The sequence below is a fragment of the Triticum dicoccoides genome, chromosome 2B, assembly GCF_002162155.2.
Source record: "Triticum dicoccoides isolate Atlit2015 ecotype Zavitan chromosome 2B, WEW_v2.0, whole genome shotgun sequence".
NCBI classification, from domain to species: Eukaryota; Viridiplantae; Streptophyta; class Magnoliopsida; order Poales; family Poaceae; genus Triticum; species Triticum dicoccoides.
In genome coordinates this window covers 240,753,212-240,773,661 of record NC_041383.1, presented here as the reverse complement: position 1 = coordinate 240,773,661, position 20,450 = coordinate 240,753,212, and the positions used below count along the sequence as shown (strand labels likewise).

At 42.4% G+C, this 20,450-nt stretch overlaps 1 pseudogene; it reads right to left on the bottom strand.

The window, feature by feature from the left end:
• Positions 1–1,078: 1,078 nt before the first annotated feature.
• LOC119363304 overlaps positions 1,079–20,450 on the bottom strand; it is a 19,860-nt pseudogene continuing 488 nt past the window's right edge.

Here is a 20,450-nt window from a genome sequence, read left to right as displayed (position 1 = left end):
CGGGCAGAGCGGTAGGACTCGAGCAGCGCCTCCTACTCCACCAGGTCCGCGCCCGACGCGACAGCCCTGCCGGCGGCGAGCTGCTCCTCCGCCTGCACATGCTCCTGCAGGAGTTAGTGGTTGTAGGCGGCGTCAGCCTGCGCCTCCCAAAATCGCTCCTTCCGCATCATGCCCATGGGCACGGGTGGGCACGGGCCTCGCCGATGGTCATGGTGCAATGCACCGGCAAGGGTGGCGTGGAGGAGGGTGGCGCCGGTTCGTCGTCGGCAACATCCTCCATTTGGGACGTTATCGTCCTCCGGCCGCCTGCCAGCCAACCGGCAACAATGGCCGTCATCTCCTTCTTCTGGTCCGATGTCATCCCGTCCCAAAGAGCTTTGGCGAGGGAGGAATCCATGATGGGAGTGGAGTGGAGAGGAATTTATGGCCGGGGCATCGATTTTTATAGCAATGGTGGGCGGCAAAGGGACAGACAAGTGGCGCCAAAGGAGACGCCTCGACAACCATGTGTCATCAATGTGGACGACAGACAAACGAACGGCCGTCCATCATGTTGTTTGAACGCGCAGCAATCGCCTTCAGGAAGCGGCACGGGCGGCGCTCTCTCGGCTGGCGCGCCGCTTCAATGCCGACACCACAACCATGTATGCGGAAGGAGGGGCTTTTCGTGGGCCAGAGCGGTCAGAAGCAGGCATGAGATGAAGCTAAACTCCCGCAAAGCACCCCACGCTTATCTCCAGCTTGCAGGAGAAATCACAACCAGCCGCACCACGAACCGTACAAATTGCAGGAGAAATCACGACCAGCTGCACCATGGGCAGTACAAGGCCGCATTGTATGGACCAGTACAAGGCCGCATTGGATGGTTTCCACTGTCCAGACAGCACGATCCAAACGTTTGGGGGTCGACAATGGGGATGCCCTAGCCACAGCAGAGATGGTACGGATCGCAAAACAGGACGCACACAGTAAAGGGCACAATCATACTGTTACCAACTGATGCTAGAGTGGCAAAAAGTTAGATAAAAAAAATCAATGGCCTAATACAATGTTGTAACAATCGCGGAATCAGATAGTGGAGCACTGATTGGACTTAACTTTATTAAATGCAGCCTACAAAGCCCTACCATGAGTAATCTAGTCTTGCCACATAACAACAGGCACCAAGTACAATGTGCTGACCAATGTACACATATAAGCATATAATGCCATATCCATCGTCTCAACTCTAGTTGTGTATAGAATGATAGAATCATGGCCCTCCAGTCCAGGCTCGGAAAAATAACACATAAATTACAGCAACTCACCAAGGAAAAATGGCATGCTGCAACAAGCAAAGCTACTTTCCATGATATCTGTACTCACATCATCTACGAAAACTTGTATACTAATTTACAGATCTCGAGCTTACAAACTCTTCACCTCCTAGGATGTAACTATTAAAGCAGATATGCGCCTTGAGGACGTGAAGCTTCCCTCGGTGCATCATGTGCAAAAAATGCTGATACAGAATATACTCCAGTAAGAAAGATATTTGCAACAGGGAGGAGTTTGACCGGGACTCAGGGCATGAGTGGAGTAAGTTGTTTGCTGAAAAGATCGCCAAGGGCCCCACGAACATCCATCTGAAACATAAGCACAGATTAAAGCTCTAGTATTGCTATAACTAGTACTCCATGAGTGGAGAATATGTTTATCGCCACAAAACCACACATACCTGATCACAGCAGATAAGTTTGGTAATTAATGGATAGAACTCTCTTAGGTGCTTCTTGAATATCTGAGCATCCATGATGCACATTCCATGCAAAACCTAAAATGCAAAACAAAACAAAAAAATCAAAATATGGGAACAGAATATTTCTCCACAAAAGGATGAAAACCTCGGAAAAGGCCCTATGTATATCAGAATCCAGATGTACTATTACCTTGATAATAACAGGTGCACGTAGATCAAGTACACGGTGTATGTCCGCACTAGCAGTTTCCCCGTTGCTAGGCTGGAGATCAGACGCTTCTTTCAAAATATTCCCACAAAATGAAACGAGCTTCCCTTCTGCCAGGCTCCTGAGCTTTTCTTGTTGATCAGACTCCACGCCAGATCCGTTTGTTTCCTCAGATGAGCCATTTGCACCATTGTGCACTGTTGATTTGTGTAGAATCTCTAAATAAATAGTAGTTCCAGCTAGCTCCTGGCGAAGAAGATTTAGTGGTGGCCTACACATGATATTAAGTTCCCAATGTTAGAAACATTGATTTGGGAAGCTAAAATATATGTAGTCTTCAAGCATTACCTTTCAGGCGGTATATGGTGCATCCTTGTCCGAAGGTTCGATGGTGAGTTATATGAAGAAGCAAATTCTAGGAGCGAGAGCAGGATATCCATAATTGCGATCTGTTGTGTGGCTTGCAGTTTGCTCCAATACCTCTTCTGTAAAGTTCATCCATCGGCACTAGTTAAATATATCAGCAGAAGCAATGCCTGAACATACGATAAATAATTCAGATCTAGTATCCATCTATAAAGCACAAACTGTTACCTGTATACTATCAATAGCCCCAAGTAGCAGCAGCTGAGTGATGCATTTACTTCTAACAGTCTCCATCATAGGGTTCTCTTCTTCTTCAGTCTTGTCAGCTCCATCAGCTTCAGGTGTCTAGATCAACAAGCAGGCAAATTAAATATATAGAAATAACATACAAACCATGAAGAAAATGACACTTTGTACTTCCAAGGTTCCAAACTAAGCTCACTGCTCGTATCTGCTAATAGCCTAATATGCTTCAGTATATTGAATCGTAGGTGAACAGCTCCTTCATGGATGCCAGCTAGCACAGATATGACTTCTGGCAGGTTACAACTATAGTCACAGATGCTGAGCAAGGTTTTCGAGTCGATGAGTCGACGAGTCGTTCTGGGGTAGCGACTCTTGACGAGTCATGCCTGGCCGATAGGCTACTGGAGACTAACGAGAGGTTGAGTCGACATCTGGCAGACTCATCGACTAGTCGATGACTAGTCGCGCGACTCAAAAACAGTGATGCTGAGAACATCGATATAAAATGGATAGCATATCAGTTGAAGAAAAACACAAAAATAAAAGCCTCAAATTTTATTTGATCCTGTACTGATTAGGATTCACAGTATATAAAACTGCTTAGCATGGCAACAAGGCAGTAACATTCCAAAAGTATCTAAACGTATCTATTTACAGTATATTATTCAATATTTTATGTAACTCCATCTATCCTCGTTCGAATGAACTCGGTTGTCGACAAGTAAAACCAAAAACTTATGTTTTGTGTGAAGCACAGAAACACCCAATTTATTTACCACACTTTTGTGATAATATATGGTTAATGCGCAGATAGATATAGCAAGCAACAGATGCCTAGAGGCATATGTCTAATGACGCCTACAGCACATGTCATCTATTAATGTTCATATCATAGTCTAATGACACCTAATAACATTGGCAAGAGGAAAGAGCATGCACCTTTGCAGGTGAGGGCAGAGCAGCATCGTCCATTTTTCCCTTTGGTTTGGATGTAAGACTTCTGACCAAAAGATTACCCATCATATTACCCATAAATCTTTGTCCAAAAGTTTGATTAGATGGGGAGACTGCAGGTTGTGCTCTCCCAGATGGTGATGGCGAACCTAGATAAGTGGAACATATTGTGTAGAATTTTCAGTATTCCATTCATATGAAAGTATTGCTGAGTGCATAAAACAACTAGAGAAACACTTTAGCTTACTTACCTTCTGAATTTTCCAATCCAATCCGTGGACTTGTTTCCTGATGACCCTCCTGTTCGCCATTATTACTTATTGATGCTTCTCCTTCCCTGATATCATGGTAACTACTAGCATCGGTCTCAGATTCTCTTGAAAGTAATTGTTGATTGCTTGTCTTTTGAAATCCTAGTGAATTGAGGAGTTCAAGGGGTTGTGTTGTGTATGATGCATCCCTGCAATGTTAAAGCAACATTAATATATGAAAGACAAAAGCTAGAATACATTTTAGTAGGAACAGAGTTTGAGAAAAATACCTAATACTCTTTAGTAGTGTTTCCCAATCACCATCGCTGAATTGGTGACCACCAACCTCTATTAGATGAACTAAAGCTCCCAGAGCAATTGAGACTACAGTTTGGTCTGTTTTCTTGGCACACTCTAGCAGTAAGCCCAATAGAGGTGGAAGCATAAATGACACTTCCTGAAAAATCACAATGAGATGATAACCAACCAAACAACTTTCCAGTTGGATCTCTACAACGTGCAGGACAAGTAGACAACTAAAATATACCAAGTCCACTATGGATACAAACATGAAGTAAATATACCAAGGCCTTCTTTGGTTTAGATGAATTTTGTAGGAATTTTAAAGAATAAGAACTTTGTAGGAAAAAATCCTTTAGAGCCCTTTGGTTTGTAGGAATAGATTCCTATTCCTGTGTAGGTTAGGAACCAATCCTTCTCATTTCAAAGGGAAAAAAACATTAGTCTAGACATAATGAAAAAAATCCTATGCTATGAATCAAGTGACATCTCTTTCCCTACAGGAATTCAGATACATGTCATTCTCAATTCCTATGGTTTTCCTATTCCTATGATATTCCTATCCTATGAACCAAAAGAAGCCTAACATCAAAAGTTTTCATGATATTGATGTTCCGAAAGATACAAATGATTTCCATTAAGCAACTAAAGTGAAAGGACAGAGAAGGCATTTGTTACCTTATAGAAAGTATTGAAAAGGTTGCAGATTAACTGCAAAGAATGAATGCTAGTATCACGAAGCCAATCATCCCCAGAAGAAAGGCCATCCCTTCCAGCATGTCTCACATGATCAAATATAGGAAAGAGTACACGATGGAAAATGCTCTCCCAAAAGGGAGAAGAGAATTTATGTCCTCTCTCGTTCAGCAGATCAAACAAAACTTCAAGAGCACAATGTCTAACTTCTGGTCTAGGGTCTAAGGTCAGATCAGACAAGCCAGCAAGCATAGGAAACCAGTAATGCTCCGTCACATCAAAATTGGCCTCTGGGAGAACATCAACAGGCTTAACAGAACCACCAGGAATAAACCCCTATACAAAGAAATGGATGAGGGAAAGATAAGTCATTTCCATGAATAAGAGTCCAACAGAACTACAGATAATAACAGGGGCTGCAAAAAGTTTATTTGCAGCAAAGGGTATTCATTGTCCCAACCTCTGCCAAACGATCTTCACATATACGTAGGAGAGCAATAGCCTTCAAACTAATCCGAGGAGTGCATTTGTTATTGGCAAAACCAATAAGACAGTTAACACAATCCATGAAGCAATCACCAACAACTTGATCAAAATGTTCCAAGATAACTGAAAAGCACATCCATTCAGTTCAAATTTTAAGCCGGGAAGGGGAAAAATCAATACTGTCAACATATAAGTTGGGGGAAAGCCATGCCATTTATATAGGTTATTCTAAAACTTACCTTGTTCGACGTTTTCAAAAGCACTTTCAACAATATATTCGTTCTCATCATCAGCTGCTGCAGTGAATATCATGAACACACAACGCCAACCTGACTTTATGCTACCAACTTTTGACTTGATCAGCTGCACGTTCATACAACATTTTTTTACTTAGAGCACTATTTGGTATAAAAGCCTATATCATTAGATTTCATTGATTGCCAAAAGAATGTGCATAATAACATACCTGAACAATGCAGTCAACAATTAGACCACGGATCTTTTCGCTGCGACTATTCCTCATTAATATAACAAAAGGCTTCAGTATGTCATTCTGAAATGTGAATTTGTTCAGCTCCGCACGCTCCAAGTACTTCATGCCAAGCTGCCTCAGCGAGTCAATGGCATACATAGCAACTTTCTCGTCATGGTGGCTCCCAGCAGCAATAAAATGCTGAGCCAGCACCGACCATATTCTGGCCCACACCTACACGTACACAAATAGATGGGAAGTTATTAGCAACAATGGCCTACTACTTTCATGGCATGACAAATCTTTCCTACTTATAAAGATTGGAGTTGGTGGTGAGTTCACATGTGAGTCCACCATCCTTTCCAAATAAACAAACACACGCATCCCCACATGTGGAACTAGCAACCTTCCAAGAGACATATAAACAAATATAATTTACTCACATGTGGGATCTACCATATAAATAAACAAATACACTACTTTCATGTGAGACCAATTTTTTGTAAAAGGCACAAATAACAAACACAAAAGTGTGACTTCAACTCAAAATAAATTTTGTTTTAGTTTCTCTTCCCAACCAATTATGGTGATTTAAAGTTCTCTGACGATGCATGTTTCTACCATATTTTTGCTATCTTTTCTAAACGTAAATCACAAAACGGGCACAAGGACACTAACGTTATTTAACCAGCTCATAAGCCAATGCTTCCATGGCAACGCATGGGCATTGTTCTAGTAACAATTAGAATTTTGTGTTAGGATTCGAGACAAGCCATAACAGTAAAAGATCCCTGATGTTGATGTGCACACTGGCCCTTCTACCGGATGATAGACTGGCGTTTAGATGCAGGCCAACAAAATGGCTCCAGCAGGCACAGAAACATTTGGGTAAATGGAACACATTGAATCTTTTCACGCTTTTGCAAAACTTTGGTGCATAAAAATAAACTCAAGGAAACACTGGGTTGTTTGGCCTACTGTAACTGGGTGAGAATGTCCGTTTCATCACTTGCTAACTGGATCAGACGTCCAAAACACTAGAGATGATACCCTCCGTGTTGCTGCAAGAATTATGCGCAAGTATTTCAACTAGATTTGGCTGAATGAAACATTAGTATTTAGATTAAGGGCGTGTTCGGGAGCCCTCCAGCCCCTCAACTCCAGGTCGGGAGCTGAGCCAAACGGTCCAATCGTGGCTATGGGAGAGAGAAGCTGGCGATCCGCTGCGTGCAAATTTGCAGGAGTTGAGGAGTTGGAAAACTCAAGCTCCACAAAAACTGGGAAGCGAGAGTTGGCTGAATTTACGACTGATTGCCACCGCAGAGTGACCGTAGGTACCGTTTTGAGGCAGTGCTCGTCTCCTCCCTCGACTCGATCCACTGCTCGCCCGTTCCCCTCGACGCCCGCGACAAACCCTAGCGCGCTGCCACGAGCACCCAACCGGCGCGGGGACCAGCGACCGCCCTCCCCACCACCGCGCTCGCCCTCCTCCGCCTCCCTTCTGACCGTAGCTCGACCCCGCCGTCCCCGACCAGAGTTCTTCAAAGCCGTCCCCAACCATCGGAGCACGAAGGATGCGTCAACGAGCTTGTCACCGACCTCCTCTGCCTCCTCGAGCGTCCGTGTCTTTGAGGGTGAGAGTGCAGAACAACCCCGATCTAAACCTCGGGAGCAGAAGCTAGTGAACCGAATGGTTAGCTCGCTCTAGGATTTTAGGCGAGAAGCTGGCTGCTGACTGGTGGCTATGGAGTCGTGGATTTCTTGGCTTTCATAGCTGTGGAGGGCTCCCGAAATTGTGCTCAAGGAAATAGGACTGTTTCAGATTACACGGAGGAGTTTCTAAGGCTACACGTGAGGTGCAACCTTGCCGAAACTAAAGATCAACAAGTTGCAACTTGCAAGGTACATCAATGGTCTCAATGATGCTATTCAAGATCGACTGATGATGCACCAAATCTGGTCCATTGATCAAGCACAAGTTCTAGCCTTGAAGGCCGAGAGGTTTGTGCGGATGAGAAAGACAACTAAGGCTCCATATCCTCCATATCCCCATACCGAAGGCTCGTCCAGGAGCTAGAATAATAGAGCGGAAGAAAAGACCGCTCCACCAAAGGCAAAACGACCCATCCCAAAGCAAACTAGAGGCAAGGGTAAGGCAAATGAAGGCCCAAAGTGCTATAAATGTTGTAAAGAGGGACACATATCCAGTGGTTGCCCACTAAGAAAATTTGTTAACACAACTATCCATGATGGTGAAGACAATGAGGAAGAATACAAATCTGAAGATGTAGAGGGACAAGAGGTTTGTCAAGAAGAAGGTCAAGAGGTGGTATGTGTGATTCAGCATCTCCTATGTTCCACACCACAACCTGACGACACAAAGGAAGAAAATATTTGAGAGCAAATGCACGGTGAATGGCAAGGTATGCAAATTAGTGATTGATAGTTGCAGTTGTGAGAATCTTATCTCCCAGAAGTTAGTGAACCATTTAAAGCTTGATACTCATGATCATCCAAACCCCTAGACTATTGGGTGGATCAAGAAAGGAGTGAATATGAGGACCACCAAACAATGCAACCTGCCACTTCCTTTAGGCAAGCATTATCGCTCAAATGTGTTGTGTGATGTGGTTGACATGGATGCCAGCCATGTTCTTCTTGGGAGACCTTGGCAATTTGATGTGGATACTACACACAAGGGCAAGGAAAATTCCTATTCTTTCATTTGGAACAAGAGAAAGATCATTATTCTACCAAACAAAACTGACGGTAATATCTCTAAGGACTAGGGGAAAAGAATGTTAACTATCTCCCACACCTCTAATGAGTTTATGGAAGACTTGAAGGAGGCAGATTTGTGTGCTGCACTTATTGTAAAAGGAGAAGAGCACCCGACTGTTGAAATTCCAGCAAAGGTACATGGCTTATTAACTGAATTTCATAACATACTTGGGGAGCCACAAGGCCTACCACCGATGAGAGGGATTCAACATGGAATTGACTTAATTCCGGGAGAAAGTCTTCCTAATCTTCCACACTATCGACTGAGCCCAAAAGAGCACGATATATTGAAGGAGAGAGTGGAAGAATTGCTACAAAAGGGGCACATTCGAAAAAGTATTAGCCCATGTGTTGTACCGGTCCCTGCTCACGTCCTAGAAAGATGGATCTTTGCGCATGTGACGGACAATAGAGTCGTTAACAAGATCACCGTAAGGTATAGATTCCCTATTCCCCGTCTGGATGATATGTTGGATCAGCTTAGTGGAGCAAGAGTGTTCACAAAGCTAGATTTAAGAAGTGGATATCATCAACTCCGTATCAGACCTGGGGATGAATTGAAAACCGCCTTCAAGACAAAAGAAGGGTTGTTTGAATGGCTAGTCATGCCATGTGGACTCTCAAATGCACCAAGTACCTTTATGCACTTGATGAATCAAGTCCTTCGACCCTTCTTATCCACTTTGTTGTGGTCTATTTCGATGACATCTTGATCTATAGCAAGGATGGGGATGAACACTTTGATCACATTCGGAAGGTGCTAGAAGTACCAAGGGAAAATGAGCTCTACGTTAACTTGAAGAAATGTGTTTTCCTGCAAACAAAACTTCTTTTCCTAGGGTTCGTCATAACATGTGTATTTGTGTTGATGATTCTAAGGTTGAAGCAATCCGAGAATGGCCAACTCCGAAGACCATTTCTGAGGTAAGAAGTTTTCATGGCCTTGCAACTTTCTATAGGCAATTTGTGAAAAATTTCAGCACTATCATGGCACCAATTACTGAGTGTCTGAAGAAAGGAAGGTTCCAATGGACATAAGCGGCTGAAGCTAGTTTCAATGAGATTAAACAAAAACTCTCACAAGCTTCTGTCTTGGTGCTACCTGATTTCAACAAGACTTTTGAGTTGGAGTGTGATGCAAGTGTTGTAGGCATTGGAGTTGTTCTATCTCAAGAAAGGAAGCCCATTGCTTTCTTTAGTGAGAAGTTAAGTGAAGCTAGACAGAAATGGAGTACCTATCAGCAAGAACTGTATGCCGTTTTCAGAGCCTTGAAAACTTGGGAAATTTGCCTAAAGAGTTCATTGTTTATAGTGACCATCAATCCTTGAAGCATTTCAAAAATCAAAAGCATGTTGACCGCATGCTAGCAAGATGGGCAGCATATCTGGAGGTTTAACTATCTCATCGTGCATAAATCTGGGACAACTAACCGAGTGGTTAATGCTTTGAGTCGTTGTGCATGCCTCTTTCTTTTGAGGCTGAACTTCCAGGCATGGATCAAACAAAGAGTTGTATGAGGATGATGAAGACTTTGGCCATGTTTGGGTAAAGCACATCAAGGGCCAGCCATTAGGTGATGACTATTTGGTGCAGGATGGCTACCTCTTCAAAAATGATCTTTTGTGCATCCCAATGAGTTCTCTGCGTGACAAACTAATTAGAGAACTGCATTCAAGTGATCTTAGTGGCCATGTTGGACGGGACAAGACTATCGCTAACCTGGAAGCTCGCTACTTTTCACCATAACTAAAGAGAGATGTTGGAAAGTTTGTTCAGCGATGCCCTATATGTCAAACCAACAAAGGCCAAGTCCAGAACACAGGGTTATACATGCCTTTGCCTATTCCTGTCGCTCCATGAGAGGACATCTCTGTGGACTTCGTCTTGGGCTTGCCAAGAACAAAACGAGGGAGTGATGTTGTGTTTGTGGCCGTGGACAGATTCTCTAAGATAGCTCATTTCATCCCATGCCGCAAGACAACGGATGCTCATCATGTGGCAAACCTATTCTTTCGAGAAGTGGACTTCATGGAGTTCCAAGATCCATCGTCTCAGACCATAATAGCAAGTTTCTTGCTGCATTTTGGCTCACTTTGTGAAAGCAATTCAACACTAAATTGAATTTTTCTAGCACTGCTCATCCACAAACAGATGGATAGGAAGTGGTGAACAAGTTTTGGGGTAATCTGATCCGTTGCATTTGTGGAGAAAGAAAGGGACGATGGGATTGGGCTTTATCTCTTGCAGAGTTCTCCTACAATAACTCCAAGCATAGATCCACATGAAGGAGTCCTTTTTCCATTGTCTACACTAAAGTTCCAACACATGTGGTGGACCTGGTGAAGCTACCATCAAGGGGAAACTCAAAATCAGCATTGTCCTTTGCTGATAATTACACTGAGTTATTTGAAGAGATCCGTGGTGTTTTGGAAGCACAAAATCAGAAATATAAACAACTTGCTGATTGCGAAAGGAGGCCAAAATCATTTCAAGTTGGGACAAGGTGATGGTCAACCTCCGAAAAGAGAGGTTGCCTTTAGGTATTAAAGGGAATCTTAGGCAGCGAAAGTATGGGCCCTTCTCTATCATGAGGAAGATAAATGATAATGCTTATGTGATAGATCTTCCAAGCAACATGGGTATATCCAACACTTTCAATGTTGCTGACTTGACCCTCTACCATCCAGAAGAAGCGCTCTATGAAGATAACTCGAGGGCGAGTTCCAAACAACCATGGGAGAATGATGAGGAACAATCAACAACAACAACAACAACAAAGCCTTTAGTCCCAAACAAGTTGGGGTAGGCTAGAGGTGAAACCCATAAGATCTCGCGACCAACTAATGGCTTTGGCAAGCTTCCACGCCCCCTGTCCATAGCTAGTTCTTTGGTGATACCCCCAATCCTTCACTCCTCCCATGTCAAATTTGGTCTACCCTGACCTCTCTTGACATTCTCCGCACGCTTTAGCCGTCCGCTATGCACTGGAGCTCCTGGAGGCTTGCGCTGAATATGCCCAAACCATCTCAGACGATGTTAGACAAGCTTCTCTTCAATTGGTGCTACCCCAACTCTATCTCGTATATCATCATTCTGGACTCGATCCTTCCTCATGTGGCCACACATCCATCTCAACATACGCATCTCCGCCACACCTAACAGTTGAACCTGCCGCCTTTTAGTCGGCTGACACTCAATGCCATACAACATTGCAGGTCGAACCGCCGTCCTGTAGAACTTGCCTTCAAGCTTTTGTGGCACTCTCTTGTCACAGAGAATGCCAAAAGCTTGGCGCCACTTATCCATCCGGCTTTGATTCGATGGTTCACATCTTCATCAATACCCCCATCCTCCAGCATTGACCCCAAATATCGAAAGGTGTCCTCCTTCTGAGGCACCACCTGCCCATCAAGGCTAACCTCCACCTCACACCTAGTAGTACTGAAACCGCACATCATGTACTCGGTTTTAGTTCTACTAAGACTAAACCCTTTCGATTCCAAAGTTTGTCTCCATAACTCTAACTTCTTATTTACCCCCGTACGACTATCGTCAACTAGCACCACATCATCCGCAAAGAGCATACACCATGGGATATCTCCTTGTATATCCCTTGTGACCTCATCCGTCACCAAGGCAAAAAGATAAGGGCTCAAAGCCGACCCCTGATGCAGTCCTATCTTAATCGGGAAGTCATCAGTGTCGACATCACTTGTTTGAACACTTGTTGTTGGGACTTTGTGTTTCTCCAAGGTCCGCCACATGACCACATGAGGAACAATAGATGAGGAAAATAAAAATATAATCATATGTCAAATCTGTTTGTCACTTCTAGATACTTCTATTGTAGTCTAGTATTTCTTTTCTTTTCTCAACCCTAGCTACAGTTTTCTAGAGTCTTCTAGCTGTGAGTATAATGGTGAATCTTAAGTAATGTTTTCTGAGTGTTCTAGCCATAAGTAGAAGTATGTGTAGGCTTCCCAAAGCCCTATAAATAGAGGTCCTCACCTCTAGTTTGTAGGGAGACTATGTACCCCCACTGCCTATAATAGAACTTGGTGTTCTTATCTAAGATCTTGGACTAGATCTAGCGTTCTATGAGTTTTGGATTGAACTCCTGCTGCCCTATCGGCCTATATTCGCCTCTAGAGCAATATCTAACGCAGCACGTTGAAGTTGTTCCTTCAACACTTGTGCTGCACACATTGTAGCAGCAAGGTGAAGTTGCTCATCCACAACTTTGTGCTGCTTCACATAAGCTATGGCGTTTTCTACCACTTGCCAAACATATATTTGAGAAAGGCCCAAACTTTCCCCACGCATTTTCTATGAAGTTTACTTTTTCTCCCCCACTTAATTGGGACGCCATCCCCCCTACGCAGACCATTCACATGTGCTCGCTCCACTGCTGCACATCATTCCCAGTGCACATGTGGTATACCACAGAAAGGGCTGAACCCAGGTGTGGCCCCCTATCTCCTGCCGAGCCAGAAACCAACCCTCCAAGACTGTACCTGAGGTGGCTGCATATGCTGCTGTATCTGCTCACTCCGCACACAATCGCAGGCCCATCTCCATCAAGTTATTGATAAAATTCCTCAGCACAGTGATTTTCTTTTTATTTTCCTATTTTTTCTTGAAGGGAAAGATGGCCATCTGACAATTGGCTGAACACGGCGACCCTAAACAGAATGGTAAATAAACCCTACTGAACCTGTTTGCAGTGGTACCCGGTAATCACCTCCAATTATATAGTAAATTGTGATTTCAGCACGCCCTAGAGATTCCAGTAGATTGTACCCAGTTCGATTGTATATTTCAGTAAAACAGCATATTTCTTAAAAAATCAGGTAGGGGTGCATCCCTTCATCCAGAAGAACTTGAAAAATTAGGTGTTCAGGCTCTCAGTTGAGTAAAATTCAAGGACGCTCACCAATTAGGTGCATATCCACAACTTCATATATTTAGAAATTAGGGTCATTCTATAGTTTACATGGGCATAAACTGAATGGCCAATGGCCAATGGCTAAACAAAAACAATTCTGAATAAACCAGTCTCAACTCTCCCCTGCCCCCATAATGCTCTCAATGAAAAATAAGCAGGCCTTTCTAACATAATATAAAATTATGTTAGTTCTTCTTTGAATAAAAAATAAAAAATCTTTCTCACAGAATGAAGATATTGCCTGATTCAATGAAGCATCCTCTACAATGGCATATAATAGTAAGAAAGTAAGCAATTTCGACCTACTTATTTATCTCTTCACTATGTCACTGAAAATTAAGTCTCATGAAATAACACAAGAATTGCTAAGAGAACAATAGGAAGCATAATGCAAACAATGATAGACAAAAGCATACCAAACGTATCCGTGCCATATTGTAGTAGCTTATTTCAACAAGCTTTTGCAAGCTGAAGACACGAGGAGGTGTCTGTTTAAGTTCTTCAGCAGAAATAGTACATAGACCATCGAAGAATTCAACAATAGAATCACTTGGTAGTCTTACACTGTTTACAAACACTTGTTCAGCAGGCTTCCCCGACAACTCTTTCAGTGACTGAACTACAGAATCCCTTGATATTTGATTTGATCCCTGCATAACAGTTGCGGCCATTGAAGGAACTGAAGTGATATACTCGAGTCTTGAGACACATTCTAAAACAGCATTCCAAGCATCTTGCAAAGCATCCATATCCGTGTCAGCTAAGGCAAGGAGAGTTCGCAATGCCTCAACATTTTTACTACGCATTTCCTTGGGAGCATGCAGAAATGTAAACCTGCAAAAGGTTAATGAAGGAAAAGACACCATTACATCCATATAATTAAATGGGAAAAATAAAGAAATAAACAATGCATATTCATAAATAGAAAGGGTTAATTTTCTTACCTCACTAAGGATGTCAAGAAAGCATAGCGCATGGTCTCCATCCCAAGAACACGAGTAAGATGAATACCAGCCTTAAACCCTTCCATGCACAATACAACCCTAGGCTTGTTGTCACCTTCCTCCATAGTTACAGAAAATGTTGCAAGCAAAGGCCATCCTACAGCCTCGACCATTGGTCTAACAAGCTCAACCTGCTGAGCAACATGAAAAACACCCCTCTTCTGTCCCTGGTTTTTGAAAACTGCTTGGGTCTGCTTAATAATTTTTTCACTTTCTGCCTTTGTATCACTTGCTGATTTCAGTCTTGGGAGAGCTAAATTGAGGATATTGACGAGGCGACCCTTTTCTTCTATTTCAGGTCTTACTTTACTAGTTTTTGCCGCATGAAGATCATCTTTCATCTTTATCTCTTCATTGATAATTGAATCATAAAGTTCCTCCAAGAGCTCCTTAGGAGCACATTCCTCTTCATCACTTGCAGTGTTCAAACGTACGAAATCTGATTTTGACATCTTAGGCCATACCATTGGATTATGTGCATCAGTATTTAACATTATAACAGCATAAGCAAGAATATAAGCAGTATCTGCATTTTTAAAGAGCCCGGGGTTATCAGCACAGTACCTGCAAGTCATCACATAATTATTTGAGGACCACAATAGAAAATGTCAAAGAAAAACTGTATTAAGATTCTACAAATGCATACCACTCAGCAAATTTTTCCATTATGCGATCAATCTTTTGTGCCTCCCCAGGAAGGCGAAATCCTTTGAGGAACTCGCGAATTGCGGCATCAAACTTCAACCCCGAAAACTTCATGGAATCGACATAAGCATGCATCACAGCAAGGGGAAATTCCTCATGCTGTCCCAAATATTCACCAATCATTACCTGCAAAGTTACAGCTCATCAAAGTTAGTGGGTAGCCACATCGCTCTGACCAATAACTGCAACAGCACAAAGAACATTAAATTCCATGAAATCACCTTATCCAAGCTGGCATTGCTCTTGAGAAACTGAGCTACAGATGATGCCTTATTTTCAATCAACTTATTTGACAATAAATACTCGACCCCCTTTGCTGGCTTGCGATTGAACTGTAATATAGAAGGGGCGAAAGGGCCAGTTACAATCAGTAGTGCAGTGAGACAAAACTAGGACAACAGGTTTGGTACAACCATTTACATGTATTTGTGAAGTATCATCAGGTAAAGGAAGCCAAATAATAACAGCAAGCCTCCCACCTCTGAAATTGCAGCCTCCATTGTTGATTTGTGAGCTTTAGCTCTCTCAAACTGATTGCGACCATCCTCTTGGACCTTCGTCTCATCAGTTGCCAAGCTCCTTGCAGAAGCACCATCATCATGAGATTCGGCAACGCTCCCATGATTTGAGGAATCTCTTCGAGCTTGCTCCCAATCAACCAATGACTTCAAAATACTGACCAAGCACTGCGATTCAGATTTATGTGTGATATTAGTGTCACATAAGAAAATGCGAAGAATTTTTGAGTAATCAGAATAATAGTAACCTGAATAGATGATCCTTTTACAGAAACTGTCTGCGATGAAGCAACTGCAGCACTATCAGCACTTTGAGATCCATGTGCAATTCTTGAAAGAGCACTAACCTGATAAGAAGTATACGAACAATCAGATACACAACTCACAAGTCGACAAACTTGAGGACATGCCAGTCCCCTGTGGTTACAAAACAATCTTCCTTGTACTTACCATGCGTTCAAAAAGGTTTGGCCCGTCAATGTCACAATCATAATTTACAAACATATCCGCAAGCATCTGTGAGTCTTTGCAGACTTTTTCCAGCATTCTAATTGAAAAACAAGTCAATTGAACAACATCAGACATATATACGCAGGAAGATGATCTATGTCAGCAAAACAAATAAAAGATAAAGAAGACAAAATTGGATCAAACGCATTGTATGTTTATGCATTATGCACCAAGATAAGGTTCCATAAAGAAAGAGGCATCACCTAAGGACACTGGACTTCTGACTAAGGGAGCTATCAGAGCTATCTAGAGACCTTAAGACTATCAAAGGAAAGAAAACACCAATTTCTCCCTGCATAGTATTTCAAAAAAAAAGGTCAGGATACCAGAAGAAATTCAATGCTGCAAAAAATGTAAGTTCTTCTGATAGAAATTTTACCTTGAGACTCTCTCTAAACCGAAGCAGAAGAACTGAAAATATTCCGGTAGCGTACTGCCAAACAAGAAAAGCTGGTTTAAAATTATAGAAGAATCTATCAATATAATCATGCCACAAGGGTATGCATCACAAGGGAAAAAATTATAAAAATGACCTGAAAAACAACTGGAGATGAAGACACAGATGCCCGGAGAAGAGCGTAGGAAAGGTATGCTTTAACTGAATCAATGAAGTGGAAATTTTTGGCAAACGAATCACTGACTCCTTCTAACAATCCCTGCAGATAAAAGAATCAGAAGATATCATCTAAACAAAGAAAAAAAATATTAACAACCTCCACGATGTACACTAACCTGCAACAGTTCAAGTGACAGCAGCCTTGTCTTGGTAGCAACCTCATCACTTTCTTCTTTCATGCTCATCTAGGAGGATGAGAAGAAAAAAAAGGTGAAAGATGAACATGTGATACTCTAGCCAAGTCTCCTTTTGCAGGGAATAGTCTAGTCAAGTCTGATAAAAGTAACATCATGTAGGCCATTCAATAGAAACACTAACCTTGCAAAGAGTCCTAAAAAGCAATAGTGCATCCCGCTGAATTATGTTCATTGTATCCAGGTCAATTCCGCTGGAAAAGAGAGGAAAGGGAGGCAAAGGTAGTAAGTTACTGCCACCTCTTAACATGTCACTAGGAATGATGCAAGGAAGTAATATTCTGGATATGAGTAAGTGCTAAACACAATTTAAAGTTCAACCTACCCTGAAACTTTCTTTCCATCCTCAAGTTCAACAGCCTTGTCAAGAACGGCCTCCAACCCCTTCAAAATGGAACATCGTATTAGAGCTAACTAATGAAATATATAACCGTTCAGATTGTCCTGATGGAAGGATTAAAAAGTATCCAGTCCAATTTCACTACCTTAATATCCGCTCCTCCTGCAAGATTCTGAAGCTCTTCAACAGATGTTGGAGATGCTTCTGAAGCCCGGTTCATGGACAACGCATCTCCAAGAGTAGTTTTTTCCTCATCCTGCTTGTCAGTGGATATTTCTCCATTTTCTGAGTCCTCCTTTGTGCTAGATGAAGGTGAGTCTTTAACTGCAGAACTTGCAGGTGGTACAGAAGCCTGAGACAGATACAAAGAAAGATCAACACCAAGAAAAACCTTCAATGAGCCATTTTTCTTCTATGTAATGCTAATATAAGTTCAGGGGGGAAAGTTGCCTGCTCGGACTCCATCCTCCTGAATACGATGCTGATCATCTGTGTTAACATGGCTTTTGAGGTAGCCTGGTTCACAGGGCTCTTGCTGAAATACCAGCAAAAAGTTTAAGCATGTATCAGAATCATAATACAGCAAACATGAAATTGTAATATACTCCCTCCATTCCAGAATATAAGGTGTATCGATTTTCATGCAAGTCAAACTTGTGTATGTTTGACGAAGATTATAGAATAAAATATTGACATCTACAATACAAAATAAATAAATATGAAAATACTTTCGTGATGGATATGATGATTCAAATTTGGTACTATAGATATTGATATTTTTTCTAAAAACTTGGTCAAACATGCACATGTTTGACTTTTGAAAAACTAATACACCTTATATTTTGGAACGGAGGGAGTAACAATTACTACCTCTGTACACTAATATAATTATATAAGACATTTTTGCAGTTCAATTTGAACTGCAAAAACGTCTTACATTAGTCTACAGAGAGAGTACCTGTTAAGACTTAAGAGGAATACCTGTTGAGAGCAATGTTATAGCATACCCTAATCACTCCAAGCAATGGTTCTCCATGTACTGCATTACAATAAAAACTAAGCATTCTCTACAGCATATCGCATGAATGTTACATATGGAAAGCCAGCTGCAAGCTGCAATACTTACACCCCCTCACTGACTATGCTGAGGTAATAATTGAATACCAACTTTGAACTTGTTTGCTTAGAGGCTTTCTACAAAGATAACTACAGGTATGTTTTTAATTTACCACAGAAAATACATGGCAGCAAACAAGTATGCAATCTCAGATATAAATTTTGGGGTTAGCTGTACACAAAGTTAAGCTTCATCAGATCAGAGTTAAGAACATAGAGCTTCAGGAGGGGGCATGGTCAACACGCCAACACAGCACTAATAATCTACACGTTTTCCCATACCAAGCTATCATAGCTTAGTGATCCTATCCAAACAGCCGCATTAGCTTCTAACTTGCATAACAAGCACAATGTTAATAGATGTAAAAATTGAGCTTAGCATGACTGGCAGGTTACCTCTAAACCTATTTGAAGCAACAGCGTTGAGGAGAACTTTCAAGACCTGGAGAACAGTACTGCAACACACGTGTTAACTCATGTCAGTACCTGTGCTTAATTGTGACCTAACATGATATGAACTTAAATGTAATGCATACCTGTCAGAGGAGGTGTTATCAACACACCCACATACCATGTTCAGGATGTCAGTAAATAGTGGGGAATTTTTACCCTCTTCTAGACCAGGATCACCCTCCAGATGGTCATAAGCAACAAGTTTCTGGTAATTAAAATGGAAACAGCCCGATCAGAAAAGGTTGTCCAGCAAGTCTCATGTGATATTGCAATGTAAATAGGAAAGGTTACACGATGTTTCAAAGGTGGCAAAAAACATATTAGAGTGATTCTTGAGTATAGCTACACGCGTAGCGGCAATTGGGGTATTCATTTAGAATGCTGCACAAGCAGAATGATAAACACACTTGTCTATATCCCCTTGCAGTGTAGCATATCGTGAGCTAGCAAACACAACGGATGGCCGTAAATGGATGCCATATGCACAAGATTGGTATACACCATATATGTATATGTGATAGCTGTGGACTCATATTCAGATTTACATTGATGTTTATGAATAGTAGACAAATGGACTGCCAAATAAACAAAACTATACCAACATAACAAGTATAGAACTGAAGTAAGCATCTTCATTTGCCTGTTGTGTGGTCTTTTTCTAACTGAAAGTTTTGTTGTCTTGTTACGATAACACTTCTGTTAAGTTTGTAAACTAAAACCTTTCAGCTATGAATCAATTTGGTACTCCCTCTGTAAAAAAATATAAGAGCGTTTAGATAGTGATCTAAACGCTCTTATATTTTTTACGGAGGGAGCTGTCTATGCACACGCACTGATTTTACTCTCCGACTCCAAGTTTGGTCCGACATCCAGTACATACATGATGATAGTCTATGTTAGATGTCGGTCAGAACTTTATGCTGGTCAAAAGAGTATACAGCCTGTTTACATCCCGAACCCAGATGGCCAAATGCAAGGGGTTGTGTAATGCTTCCAGACATATGGAATGAGCAACGGTCTAATACACCATCTATCACCACATTAGCAAACAAAGTATCCCCTACACAGCGCATCACCACCCTAAGGACCAATGCCGTTCACGGGGGCTTACTGCTGTAGTGAAAGATCAATTCGAGTTTGCTACCGTAGTGAACGATCACTCTTGCCGCACCACATTTGCAGCGTCAACGGTGGTGAACGACAATGTAACCCGTTTTCCGGTTTGCAAGCCTCCGGCAGGTGAACAGGTAGCAACGAGCAGGAAAAGGAGACAGCCATTACATGGAGGCAGTCGAGCGCCGGCTCGACGAGCTTGATGTGCTTGGTCTCGAAGGCGAGGCGCAGCGGCTGCAGCACCAGCTCGGCCTGGGTGCCCTCCAGCACGCGCCCGGCCGAGGCCAGCACCTGCGTGACAGGCGCCGGCGCGCCGTCCTCCTGCTGCTCCTGGGCCGCTACCCCCTTGATGGCATCTGCGACAGACACGCAAACGAGAGCTTAGTCGATCACCGATCGGGCGCGCGCGCGCGCAGCTGCGGGATCCCAATGCGCGG